Genomic DNA, 15,455 nt, shown 5'->3' with positions numbered 1-15,455 from the left:
GAGGAGGAAACAATACAGTAACTTGATTTTTAATTTATTTTGAGCAGTGGAATAGTTCTGAGACATGGTAATTTCTTTGTAAATATTGATCCTTAAAATATGGTATTGCTGTTGTGAACAACATTTTGACACACAAACTTGGTCGCTCAGTAATGACAAAATCTTTAAACTAGGATCAAAAGAGATTGCAAATATTCATAGATACTTATAAACAATAATGATTAGGAAAAGGACCTAAAAATTATTGAGTTTAGGGTTGATTTTAAGAAGGTCATAAGAAGGAAAAGTAGAATAGTAGTATGTTAATCCACCAAATATTTTAATTTTTTCTGCACTAATTTGAGAAGTAAGGGAAATAAACAGGAAGAGCTGAAATCTTAATTAATGATCACAACAGTTATTCAACTGGCATATGAGACATTCAGTGGGATAATTCACATGATTAGAATATTAGTGGGTATAATTTGCTCCAGAAACATCTGCAAGGGGGGAAAATGAGAGAATGTATTGCTTTGTATGGCAAGCAGATCCATAAAGAGATGACACACATTTTCTGGATAAGGATAAAATGGTCAAATCAGCTGTAAACCACCAGTTAAGATTTGATTCTTGGGGGAAACAAGACTTTTTCTGGAAGAAAAAAGAAAAAGGCAAAATTTTGAACTGTACAGACAACGCTAGTAAAAGCTTTTAGAAAATAGATACAAGTCTCAGAATTTCCAGCATATTTTGGAAAATGGAGAAAAAAAGGGTAACTAAAAAGAAAATTAGATATGTAATTCTAAACATTGTGGAGGAATGGCGGAAAATGTGAAAGTAGCAAAAAACCTAGGTAAGAATGACTGTGAAAAGAGAAAGTTCACAGTCCTTAGAACAGAAAAAATCCTACAAAATAAAGAAATAAAGTTCAAGAAAGTGGGCTTAAACAAATTCAGAAAACTGGCAGGAAAATGTGATAGGAAGCAAGTTTAAGTAGAAAGGGAGTTCAGAGCGGTTCCATCTCCTTAAACAAACTAAGTTAAAGACATGCATGCATTTTTCCTTGGACAGAGAAATACTAGAAAATATAAGCAGGGATGAATTTGACAATGTAATGAAATCTTCAATGATCTCAAACAAAAGGGTATGTACATAATGTGAAAAATACATGAAACTATTAAGGACATTAAAAAAAGCATAAATCCCAGGCACAAAATCAGAAGTGTCAAGGTAGAAAATGAGATATTTTTGGCAAAAGGTTATGAAGGGAAAAAAGAAAATATTGCATAAGTGAAATTTTTCCACTTACTGCTAAGAGAAAGACTAAGGAAGGGGTAGATTTACCAACCAATTGGAAGGAAAACCTATTGAAAAATAACAACTGCAGTTCATTTAAAAGCTTTCATGGTCACTACTTCATTAAAATTACTCATTGGCTTTCAAAGGACTGGCTCAGGTAACCTCAGAATCTTGAATTGTTATTACTGGGAAAATAAAAAAAAAAGAGAATATTTCAGAAAAATGAAAAACTAGTGTGTGTCCATAAAAAGATAAACAAGAAAGACATGACAACCAGTTTACCTTCCTAGAAAAGTACTGGAGCAATAATCAACCATTGAACTATCCATATACCTGAAAGAAAAGGAGATAGGTCTAACATCAGTTCACCAAGAGTGTCTTGTGCCACCAAACTAATTTTTTTTCCTGTATCAAAGTAGCAGATCTTGTAAATAGGAAAGATACAGTAGAAGTTTTATCCCTTGACTCCAGTAAGTCTGCTTTCCTGTCTTATGACAATTCCTAAGAGAGCTAAGGAACACAGAATACATTATATTGCCAATATTAGAGGAGAAAAAACACGCTCAATATACCAGGGTTGTTTAGCCCCCAAAAGAAGAAAACCGAGTTGGGAACTAGGATGTGAATGACAAAATTAATTAAGAAAAGTCAGCAATGAGGAAAAGATTTAAGTGAAAAAAAAGTTGGATTTTTAACATCAAGAAAAAAAACCTTTCTGATGCTGTGGACAGTGATGCACTGGAATAAATTATGTAGGACAGTTGGTAGTTTATAAGCTGTATATCTGCTAGAAATGATTTAGGTATTGCTGATCTTGCTTGGGGCGTGGAAGTGGTGTAAATCATCTTCCAAGATCCCCTACAGCCACACTTTTTAGTTATTTCCATGATATCTAGCTACTTAAATTAGCCATGGTTGGTTGGTAGCTTCCACTATGTTAAACTTGCCAGAACTTGTATGTAGTTTTTCCATTTCACTCCTCAGAGAGAGTGATTCCACTAGCCTTATACAAGTTGTACTGAAAAATCTTACAGTTTCAGATAGTGACTTACATTATTTTCTTTATTTCTACAGGGAGAAAACAGGAACATTTATCTTTAAATTGTTTACAGCATTAGGTAAGTTGCACGTCTGTGAATAAGAACTTAAAGATTTGTTAAGCAATACCAGTAATAATAAAATATTATCAGCACTTGGTTTTTTTCCTGGTGGGTGCAACACTTGGAGACCAAAATATTTAAGGAAAGTTTGTACCCTCCTTTTAAAAAATTTCAGAATTCAAAATATACTTCTTGTTCTTTTTCCTGAGCATCAGGCTTTTTATTTAACCAAGTTCAGTTTTCAATTTTCTTGTCTTGACGCTGTTTTCCTTGGGGAAGGGGTGTGGATCTAGGAAGCACGTATTATCATAGGGCTTCCCCAAATGAGGTGGTACTTCATACAAAGGCCTGCAGAGATCCTTGCCTGAGTTTGCTGAAGGTGCTAAAAGCTCACATGGGCTCAAGGGAAGACTGGACAAGTTTTTGGAAGAGATGAGCACTAATGGTGGTTACATACTTCAAAAGATACATCTGGCTCAGGAAGTCCCTGAACTGGTTGGAGCCTGGGAAGAAGTGCCAGATATGCATGCACTGTTCCTCCCACTTCTATCATGGACACTTACTGTCATTGCTGAAAATACGATCCTGGCCTGGAGGGATCGTTGGTGCAATCTACCATACCTGTGAGTCTGGAGCCCGGAGCCCCAGCCAGTGGATACTCTTCCCGTTGCAGGGCAGCATGATACTGTTTCTGCTGTTCCCTGGCAGATGCAATGCATCAGGATGATCACAGAGCTGGGAAGCTCTGTTTGGCTTCTATAGCAAGGCAAAAGAAATGGGGTAATGCTGAATGAAATAGAGGTCTGCCTGCAAAGGGCAGTATATGTTCTTTTATATTTGTTTGAAACTTGACAGGACACTTTTTTGAAAGATATTATAAAAATGTGTCTCTTGCATACACTACATGAGGGACGTAATACATTAGTCTTTTAATCTAAGGTCACAGATGGACCTTTTACTCCGACTCAGTATTTTCTGTTCATTAGGGTTAGATTTAAAAAAAAAAGAAAAGAAAAGGCAATTTTAGGCTAGGCAAGCATACGTGCCGTTAAATTGGTATTGAATTATATTCTTTACAGTTTAGGTGTAGAATTTTGTTTCTTCCTCAGTGTGCTGAGATTACTGTTTGTACAGCAGATTGTTAACAATTGGACTGGGAACAGCTGGAAAAATATAGATATTGTGGAGCAGGTATCAACTTAAGAGCATTAACTCATCTCCATAAATTTGGATTTAATGAGTTCTCACCCTTGAGATTTTACTTTATTTTATATCGTTACTATTCTCAGATTATCCTTTCCTATGTTATTTAATCTTGTGCATAGCTTTTAAACATGTAACTTTTTTAAAAAAATAACTTCAAATCCATGTTACAAATTGAAGAGTGGAGCTTGTATCTTCATCAGAATATTACCACCAGTTTTCCTGTCATGCTCTAGTCTGCTGCTACTCCAGCATTGCAAAGCTCCAGTTGCCTGAATAAACATTGTCTTACATATCATTGATAATCACTGATGCAGAAGGAAAGGGAATAAAGGGATCATTTTTACTGCAAGAAAGTGCAAAAATCATAGCTCTAATACCATCTTTAAAATCTCAGGTCTATTTTCTGTATCTGTGTGTGGTCCAAAGCACAATGTAAGACTCATATGTCAAGTGTGGTGTTCCTATGACTCTAGTGTCAGAACAAACAGGAATGATAAGGCACATCCTTTAAGCCTTTTGTCAGTAATTATTTCCAGCTCTGGTAAATACCCCAATTTCATAAAACACTTCAGTTTGCCCTCTTATTTCCTAGTCTCCTTTGTGGAGAAATTTGTTTTTTGGTTAGTTGCTGAGATAATTGCACAGACTCTCTGTCTCTCTCTCTCTTGCTCAGTCTCATGGTCTCTCAGTGTCCCTCTCAGTCTCTCCTCACCAGGGTGTGTTCCCTCCAGTGGCCTAGAAGGACATCCCAGAGGTGTTCTGAGGTGCTGTGGTGGAAGAGTGTTACTGCCTATTTGTCAGGAAAGAAGTGAGGGGGAATTGGCCACTGGCAATTCCTTGTAGCAACTTCTGTTTGAAGGAAGCAGGCAGGCAAAGATGGTACAAGGAACAGGGCATCAGCTAAAAAAAGATGCAGAGAAGCTTACATTTAGTTTACAGGTAAGGTGCTAGAGGTAACACTCAGAAATGTGCAATAACTGTTTATTTGATCTGTATAGAGTTTATGCATTGCGGCTGATTTCTTGGGTGCATCTGCATTGCAGGTCCAGTGATGGTGACCAGGGTCAGACACAGCCCAGTGATTGTCCATCACAGCTGTAGTGCCAGGGCAGGTCCAGGATCAAGCTCTGGATCAGGAAGGTATATGGCCAGGCACAGGGAAGGCACAGAAGCAAGGACCAAGGGGGTGGCCTAAAGGAACTCCCGAATGAAGCAGGGGCAGGTCATTCCCTGCCTTGCAAGTCTTTTAAAGCTCCTTCTTGAACAGCTCTTCCTTCGGAGTGGTGTGAATTAAGATGGGGGGCACATCAGAGAGCTGTCCTTAAGCACAGGCAGTGAACATCTGGGAGGCAGGGAGTAAGCTTTAGGCCCTGACAGTAAGCAAAATTAGTGTTAGTATGCAAGACATTACTGAAAAGAATGATACAGAAATATTAACAGGCAAAATCAATTACTTAGGGAATCTGTAATTGCAGGAAACAAATAATTACTTTGTGAACTTTTATGATTCAAAATAATCTGACTTCTTGTGAAGTAGTGTTAATGCATGCAAGTCAACATACTGTAATCTATTTATGTAATTCTTCTGTGTGGAATTAACTGATGGAAACGAGAATAATCAAGGTTTTAACTGTCCTTTTATTTAAGGTGTTTAAACAGTGTTTAAACAATAAGATGTTTTTCAACCAGAAACAAGTCTATTTCCCCTTGAATGTGGAGATTTAAATTATACCCTTTGGTGCATGGCTATACTATTTTGCTGAAAGCAGTCATTATTCTACAGCAAAGTTGGTAGGTTTCACCAAAGCTGTTTTGTTTTCGTTTTCTGGACCATGTGTCACCACAGCCCTTGTTTTGTATCAATCCTTTTGCAAACAGTGCAGTGATATGCAACATGCAGTTTTCAATTTGAAATATCTGTCACAAAAAGGAGAGTCTGAATAGATTAATGACCCTTTTTAATTTTTAGAACCTTTGTATTTCTTCTGCTCCTTGGTTTATTATAGGTATTTCCCCTACAATGGATGTTGAAAGAAAAATCCTATCTATTTAACCTTCATAAGGATACTCCTCTTGCTCAGAATTCAGGCCACGAGTTTTATGTACAGTATAAAATACAGTATGGACAACTCATTCTGTGAAATGCACTCACCTCTTACTGGCTATATTTAGGTTCAGATAATGAGAATGCTAAGAATAAGCATAGTTTGAGATTTCAGGTATGTGCAGGGAGGGTTACTATCAAAATTATCTATAGAGAGGGTTTATAACCCTGTATTTACAGTACAGGTATTAATCCAGTGCATTTATAGGCACATATAAAGATGCTCTGAGGATATGTTATGCGTACATTTTCAAGGCAATTGCCAGCATGTTTTGAAATACAATTTCCATTTACTATGAACATACAGTGAAAGGGGATTATGTGCTTGCTTTTTGATATCTGTTTTAGTCCTCTGTGCCTCCTCATCGCTCGGCAGTTCTTCAGAGTACATACTGCTTATGGGAATTTTCTTTCATCACCCCTTTCAGTCCCTTTGCCAGTTCACTTTCTCTATCATACCAGCTTTGTAACATTAATTCTCAACTTCAAAGTAATTAATTTATTTATCTCCTAATATATAATTTCTTTGACTTTCCATCTGCTGTTCCTTATTGTGTTCCTTTATACTTCCAATCTCTCTGTTTTGCAACTGTTTTCTTGCTGTTACTTCACCATCTCTTCACCTTTCTCGATGTCCACAGGGATATGGCAGGAGGTGGGTAAGGGGAAGGGATTGCGTTCTTGAAATGATCTCTCGCCTTTGTTAAATCACAGCTTAGATTGATTTCTTATATGATGGTTACAAATAATTAGTGACATAATTACGTAATTGTCTGACATATCAGATACATTACTTTTACTTACAGAAAAAAATTAACACTTTTAAAATGTTATTGCTCATGTCATATATGAAATCAGTTTACAGTTAAATAGTGACGACACTTTGTGCACGAGCTGTATTTTTATTGCGTCCAATTCCTCGTTATTCAGTACACTGCTTGCCATCTTATGCTTCAAATAATATCAGTCAGATAATATAATTTAATACAATTATAAAATAATAATTTTATAGTCATTTATTTATTAATTATTATAATTGGTTTAAGGATAATTTTGTATATACAGCTCCTGAGAATGAGGGCCCTCGTCTGGCTAGTAGCTTCACATTATGACAGGTGAAATCATAGTTACAAATGTAACCTCTGTGTGATCTTTTGACACTTACTGATGAGTAGCAGCCAACATGACAGAAAATCATGCATAAATATTTCCCAAACCTTTAAAGTAAATTAGGAATGATTACAAGGAATAAAAACCACCTCAGTGTTACTGGAAGGGTGGGCTCTGCAATGCACCATTATCATCAATTTCCTGTAATAAGACTGTGGGGTTTTTGTCTCTTGTATCTTTGCCAAATGCTAAACATTTAGGTTGTTGTTGTTGCTAAACATTTAGCTTCATGTCATGTACCTGCCCTAAAGTTTAACTATTTTATAAACATTTAACCCCACATGGCTCATCTAGGTATGAAAGCGAGGCCAGGTTGCAAATATCTTGTGTTGCAATGGTAAGGGAAAAAATTCTGAAGCTCTGTTTATTATTTCATATTTTATATGCAGTATATATTTTATTATTACTACATTATTGCCTATTGTTATATGCAGTATAATTCCAACGTCTGTGTTTTTGTAGTGAGAATTTCAAACTTGACAGAGAAATTTCATGTTAATGCCTTTTGACTTGTGTGGAATGTACTAAAATGTGTCTAAGCCAAAAACTTTTGGAAAAAATCTTATGTGCTTAGCCTGACAGCTAAAAGCTTTGAGGTACTCTATTATTGGCAGGGAGCGACTGCTCTTAGTTCTCTTGCAGCTCCCACTGCAGACAAGACAGTGATCTGTTTCCACAGAGAAGCTAGACAGAAGTGTGACTGGAAGGAGGACAGAAGTCTGTTTCTCCTTTGCTAATAACTGAGGCAGCAGAAAATCATATGCCTCAAATGACTTTCGGTTAGAGAGAAAGGAGTAGGCTGTGGCTTTGGAAGCCCGGGGAGACAAAAGCTGGGTCAGAAGGGGATAAAAGTTGGAGGACGAAAAAGGGAATGGAGAATGGGAAAATGGAGAAAACACAGAGCTAGCTGGACAGAGGAGTGGAAACTAGTAAGTTTGATGGAGGGTGAGGTGATCTCCATTTGTGATTTGGATGCTCTGTTTAGCACCTTTAATGTAAGTTTTTATATGTAAGGGTGTCATTTTCAGTGTTGCGGTCTCTCCCAGACAGCCAGGCAGGTGTATAGGTGGATATGAGATTGTTTTGTTTGCCAAAAAAGATTAGAATTTACTTCTCCAAGAGCATGATAAAACTTGCATAAGATCTCACTGACGCGATAATCTATTACTTCCAGGAGCTCAGGGAGAAATTGCTCCTGTGATATGCTCCCATGAGATTAACATTTAAACCCAGAAAATATAAACAACACTTTGAGAACATGAAAATTTAGACAATTACATTGAGGAGACTACTTTTGAAGCGTTTAAATAATAATACGATACTCTAAGGATAAGTTAGAGCTTTGTGTTGCTATATGATTTAAAGGTTTATTGAATATTTAGAGCCTTATTATTCGCTCACCGTGTATTCATTTTCTGCTAGCACATGTTTAGAATTCGACCCATGTAGAACAACACTGGGAAATGTCCTGTGTTGGAAATGTAAGCTGACAGAATCAGTTCTGCTTGCAAAGTGCAAGGTTACATTTAGTTCACGTGCATCTCATGTATAAACCTGTAGGTGGTGGTGAGTGGGTGGATAGTTAACGGTGAGATTACGGTTGAAATATACTTAATAGTCCAGCTGAGATGGGCACTTTGGGAAGGAAGTGAAAATTCATGAGTCCCCTGCTGTTTGGCTGAGTGGCTTAGGGTGCATCATGCTGACCAAACTGGCATGTCTGAGCTGTCTGCACCGTAGTCAGCTTATTTTTATTCTGCAGGTACAAGTCCATTTTGTCAGACAGCAAAATCTCTTATTGTGTTGTTTTCTTCTCTCTAGTCTGACCCTAGTAAAAATTAAGCCTTTATATGTTTTGTTTGAGTATCTTTTCTTAGAGAAGATTGCCTACTAAATAGTTCAGATGAAGCAAGGAACTTCACCTTTTGCTTTTACTGTGTTTATGCCTGAGTATAATTAGGCCAGAGTTTGTGAGGCAGAAGAAAAAAAAATACATGTTCTTACTTGAAACAGAATGTTCTACCTTCCATTCGGCCTCCAATACAACTCCCAGGGGATCCTAATGCTTGTTCCAAATGTTTAATATGAACATCTATTTCCTTAATCAGCCAGAGGTGTTGCCAGTGTTAAGCCAGGAAAGCAAGTAGCTGGAACCTGGGAACTAGCAGAGCAGAACACTGTGTGTGTTTTTAATTGAAAGGGAGCTGAAGAGGATCTTTCACTTGGATGAATATTGCTCAACAACATCTGAGATCATTTGAAGGCAGTCTTAAAATTCACTACCTTGGGTTCTTGCCTGCATCCTCAGTATGTGTCAGGGAAGGTAAAGAGGGCTACAAAATCTCTGCTGTTGAGACCTCAGTCATCATTGCAAATATTATTTGATATGGTAGTTTCACCTACACAAGGATTTTCACTAATCTTTACCAGGAAAGCACCTAAAACTGCACATGGGAAATATCCCCTTCTTCACAGAAAGCTTTTAACAGTTGGTTCCCTTCTGAGCCCAAGGCAAGATGATCAGTTGACACAATACCTTATTTTGATGTCAGCTGCCACTCAGACAGCAACTTCAATCAAGATGAAACCTCCTGAATACTGCCTTACTGGATCCTGTAATTGGTTAGCCTTGACTTTTTCCAGAGCTCCCATTTCCAAATCTTCTGTTGCTTTCCTCCACTTGACAACAAATGCTTATTAGACAAAGAAAAAAAACAAACCCAAAACCTTCAGTGACACTTTCAGCAGTCATTTTTTTTTAGAAATCTGCAAATGAATCATAAATGAATATGATTGACTGGATGGCAAAACATAGCTACTGCTCAGGTTCAAAAAAAGAAGGTAACCAGTTGTAATAAACACCTAGAATTGCGTTCATCTCATCAGTTCCTTAGGCTTCAAATGAGAAGTCCTGTTTCTGATGGGTGCATAAGGTTGTCTAAGCACATATAAATAACTAAAAATCTATATGTAAAATGGCAAGACGTGAGAAGCATTACTTCTGGTCAGCTAAGCACCACATGGGCAGCTGCGCATATATCTTTTCGTATTTACTGTGCTCATATCCTGTTCAAGTTCTCAGGCTGACATGGAAGATAGAATCCTATACTAGACTAGCTTAAATCTCACAGATGTTCGATGTCACAGGCATTAGTCTAGTGAGATGCTTCAAACTAGGTCTATATTGCTGGGCCAACCACTTCACCAGAGGAACTGCATTAGAACTGGAGCTGGAAAAATTACTAAAACTCTCTTTATAGTCACAATTTGAGACATCTGCTTCCATAAAAATAAAACTCTTATCAAAGAATGGCTCTTCACCAGGTTTTTTTCATATTATTGCCATCCACATAACCTTGGAATGAAGACACTTCTTCTCACCTTAAAATCCATCTCAGAGTTACTGCTATCATACAAATTAATGTATGCAAACACAAATTAAGTCTCTTGATACTTTGGGCAATGGTATTGCCACAACTGAGTGTGGCACTGCCATAGTGTCAGGGCCTTGATTATGCTACTAGATCTTAACTGTCTTGACCAGCTTCGCCCAGGGCATCCGCGTACAAATCCTCTAGGATCTCCATTTATCTCCTGGGCACCTAGATCTTGTCTGAGCTATGTTAGAGCTGACCCAGCTTGCTGACTGATTTTCCTGGATGAACCACAGACCTACATTGTAGGTTGCTTTGTCTTCAGTCCTGTTTTTGGCCATCTCCTGCTGTTTGTGACTGAACTCCCTGAATAGACACTGGGCGTCACCTTGTCTGGGCCTGTTCAGATACTGTGGGACTGTGACCATGTTGATGAGGACGCTGTCTGTGCTATGGTGGTCTTTGGCTCCTGGCTTGTCTTCCCTCTTGGAGCAGCCACACTCTTGCTGCTCCTTGACGCACAGCTCAAAATGTCAATAGTCCAGGTGTTGCTGCATATTGAGGCACAGGTGGATATTCAGAAGATGGAACATGATAAGGTCATGAAGGGCACTAAATGCTATCCCTGTAATTACCCAGAAGTTGATGCTTGTGAGACAGGCCAGGGATCTTGTGCTAGTGAGTGTATTAGAACTCTGTCTCCTTTCCAGCTTTACTGATGTTTCTGTTTAAAAAAATATATCATGTGAAATAATAAACTGCATTTTATTGGTTCTTACAGTACATTTAAAGTATACAGTCATCTGGTAAATAGTAAGCATGATTTAAAGAAAGAGGTGAAGAATGTCAGCATCCTTGAAGAGCTGTTGGGAAGTTGAGCATCTTTGTTCAGCTGTTCTGACTCTTCTATTTCATCCTCACCAAAACAAAGTTACACTGATATAAAGGGCAAACCACCCCAGACTATTACTGCTATAGATTGTTGGAGTCTATTGCGATACCACAACCACTATATATGTTGTAGAGAGATTTACTGGCTTCTCTATGTTGTATTCCAAAAAAATCTCGGAATCACACTCTCATGTCTTATCTATATTCAAAATAAATCATAAAGTATCCACAAAAAAAAGTTGATGCCACACAGAAAAAAAAAAAAAACCTATATATGTTCTAGTCCTTCCTTTTCCCCTAAAGGAAAACATTTGCCAAGTGAGGGAGATTTGGTGCTGCGGTTTGACAGAAAGAAAAAGGATTGTGCTATATACAGCAAAAGGAATGCATTTGCTGCTGCTTAAAGGCCTGGAATTTCCTTTCTATGGCAAGGGAGGAACACACAGTTAAAACTAGAAGACCTCAAACCAAAACCTAATCTGGCAAAAATTACTGTGTTCATCTTTCATTCCTATTTCTAATTGGTTCAACATTGTTGATTTGTGTAAGGTATTCATGGTATAAAAACTTTCTTTAAGAAATAGAACTCAAGTGTTCAGTAGAGAGTTTAAAGGAGATATACTCCCGCGCACTTAATATCGGTTGTATTTTTCTTTAGATTTTTTGCCTAGTTCAATAATCACTGTCATGGTTATTGACATTAATTATTACTATTATCACATTAATTATTGTTATATTCTTAATAATAACCATAAATAAAAATCATGAGGCAAAATGCTGTTACCTGACTCAAATTGGACTTTATTAAAATAAATGTTCATCTAATCCAAAGACATGTGAATGAAAACACAGTAAAAACTTGTCAGGGAACTCTTTTAATCCAAAGCAAAGGAAGCCAGATGATTAATACCATGATAAAGCCATGGGAACGAATGAATATCTGATAGAATACCTGATAGAAATGAATGATTATTGGTACATATGAGAGAAGATACCCTGCCCTCGGGAAAACAGGAAATGAAAGAGCGATAAAGCAAGTAAGGTATTTCATATCATATCAATGAAACTCATTTAATGTAACTTAGAACTTTAAAAACAAATTTTATAAAAGGAAAAAGAAACCACAATTTATTTTTGAACTAATAAGAGTATCAAACAGGCTTTTTATATTTTCAAAGTGCCAAACTTCTTCAGGTTCTCCATCTCTATTGCTTCTTTGTGTTTGTGATGTGTTTGCTTCACTTCTTTAACCTCTAGCACAGTTAGACACCAGAGGGCACAGGGAAAAGCTTTTGTCTTATAGGGCATCATGGATTTTTCCATACTACATTCCTTTGTCTGTAATAGAGGAGGAATCTCTTGAAATACAAGGACAATGTCCTTTTTTTTTTTCTTCTCCACATGAATTTTTGTCTCTGCAATTCTACTCGTTTTTTCACTTGCCATGTGAAGGATAGTCCCTTTGTGTGAAGGGCTCTGTTGCTAGACGGAAAATCAAAGTACTGTTTCTTTTCAGGGCAGATGCCTGTATTTCAGATTAAAATTCAGAGGAAATAGAACTGCAAAGAAAAATGTGGGAGCAAGTTTTAAGCTTCCTTGGGGAGTCCTACAATGTGCAAATTTATTCTTCAAGAATCTGTGAATCTTTCAGATATCTTCAGGTTTCCAAATGTCTTGCTAGACCTATTTGAGACTCAGAGATGCATTCTGAGATGTGGTAGATGTAGTTTTCTTACTCCTTAACATTTATTATTCCTGCCATATGCTTCAAAAGTTTATAAAGCTTTATTGCTATCAAGTTGACTATGTGATAACAGTAATTTCAGGGTTAAGGGGAGAAGAAACAGCAGTTATTACTTCAGGGCAATGCCCTTCAATTGCTATATCAGAAATTCATCTTACTCTCCCTGCTTACTGAAAACCAGCTGCGGTGTTTTCTCCCAAACTGGCCTTTTGGAGTTCAAATGGCAGCATTAGGTATTTCTTGATACCGTCAGCAAATATTTTAAATCTTACATATGTATTCCTGATTTCCTGTTACTAAGAATATTTAAAAAAAAGAAAGCGCTTTTACATATTTTATTTCATCTCTCTTTATTCAACAAGGTTGTATTAGAATTTCCTCATTCCTCAAACCAAAAAAATAAATACCATGTTTCTACCAAGGGCATATGATTGGAGACTTCTTGTAATGCAGTATTGGTTACTGATAAGGTTCTTAAGGTTTCTAGGCAAAGCAAACCAAGTTATCCCGAGAGTATTGACTCTTGGAAACTGGGAAATCAAAATAAATAACTAATAAAAATTAAATGGTTCTGCTCCCTTGGTCTACTACGGCTAGACTCAGCTATTTATCTATAATTAGAATTAATGTAGCTCAGCTCTACTACTTTTACTTGTGCTTAAATCAATAAAGCTTTTTGTGTCTGGAGGAGTACGTTTAGACTACAAACTATGCCTGTCTTCTTTTATAGTAACAATCAGCCTAGAAAAGAAGAAAAACGGCAGTGGGACTAAAAGAATTTTGTATGAAAACTCAGAGTAAAATAATGATCTTCTGGTATTCAGAATACTTTATAAAATTAGTCAGTATGCCATGTCACTGCAAGAAGAACTGAATCCAGACAGGAATTCTGTTAGGAATGATCCTAAACTATTTAGGAATTACAACATTGCATTTAAATATGTGACAAAGCCAACACTAGCTCCAAAATACTTGGCTTACATACCGTTTATGTGCATGAGGCTCCCTATGGCTGCAAAACCATGTCAGGGCATTGATAATAAATACTGAGCTCTAGGCTGCTATGGCAACAATGGTAGCAGTACAGGAGCCAGCTAATTTTAGACTAGCTTGGGTGTGTCTACAAAGATTGCAGTTACGCTATTGCCTATAGTAAAAATATAGTCTTAGATCACTTCTGTGTCGTAAAATACAAAGTAAATCCTGAACGCCCAAAAGTGATATTTAGATGTATGTGATGTGTTACTGGATGTTTGAGCAACCCAACACCTTTTTTTTTTTTTTCTTTTTGCTGTATATTCTAAGATGTATTGCAGTAATCAAATGCGAGGCATAAAAAAACCATTGACCTCCATGACCAGAATAGAGACCCAAGGCAAATATTTTTCCCCTGGGAATCAATGGAATTTTTCAAATTGGTATAATATTCATAGGTAATAGTTATGACATGAAGATGGGAACAGAGCATCTAATTTTTACACCAGTGGGGAATAACGTAGTGCAGTGATTGAGGACACCTTGAATTACAACAGATAGATGTCGCAGACTTCTCTGGTCTGGGCAGAATGACAAAATACCTTGTGCAGGTAGGCCCAAAGATAACTTAAGGCCTTCAGCAGTTCACTTTCACTTTCCCTGTATTGCTGATGGCACACTGAAATTAGAATTTAGTTATAGACTAATATTAGTAAGCTGTTATACTGAGAATGAATATTATCAGGATGCTTGAGGAAATTAATTAGATAATTGAGCTGAACATTATTAGCTGCTGTAGGTTTTAAAATACAATACCTGCTGAAGATAGATACTCTGACACAGGTAAGAAAAATATTTTATTGATTTTTTTTATTTTTTAATTATGGACTGATTTAGCAAAATGTGCTTGCAAATCTGAGTACTCTTAAAGGTTTTGATAAGCTATATATGCTTCCCATTTTGGAAGGTGCTTGAGAAATTTTTAGATTGAGGGGCCTAAAATAAGTATGTTTAGTTTATTTGACTGACACTGCTTCCATTATCAAAGCATGGCTTATTTTCATTTAAACAGAAGTTTGCCTTGATCTCACAGCTGAGAATAGGAACGATTCCCTTGCCAACAGATTAGCTAAATATTCTCACTTTAAATGGTAACCTTATTACCATTTCATCCTGAGTTAGCTAAGTAACATTGTTATTGCATAAGCTACCTTGTTCACAAAGAGTTGCTTTTTAAAGAGGACTTATATTAACATTTTCTAATAAAACACAAAACCAAAATCAGCACTACTTGACTTTTACAAAGGCAAGAAAAAAATGGTTTGATTTATAAAAGGCTTAAATTAAAGCATTGCTTATGTACATGCATGCATTTTCGCACGAGTTCCAAAGTCTGGAGAAGATGGCCCAGTGTGATGCATCCTAAATGGCTCAAGTGACAACTGTTGATAAACAGCACATTGTTAGAGCAGAGAATGCAATAATGTCCACACTTAAAGCACAAACACATGAAGATTTTGCTGAATATTGGAAATATGTGAGTTACTGCTCCTTATAGTAACAGCAGTGGGATTGCCACATTATCATTTAGGGGATTTTTTTTCCTTTTTTTG

The sequence above is a fragment of the Aptenodytes patagonicus genome, chromosome 4, assembly GCF_965638725.1.
Source record: "Aptenodytes patagonicus chromosome 4, bAptPat1.pri.cur, whole genome shotgun sequence".
In the NCBI taxonomy this organism is placed as follows: Eukaryota; Metazoa; Chordata; class Aves; order Sphenisciformes; family Spheniscidae; genus Aptenodytes; species Aptenodytes patagonicus.
This window is presented reverse-complemented; position numbering follows the sequence as displayed.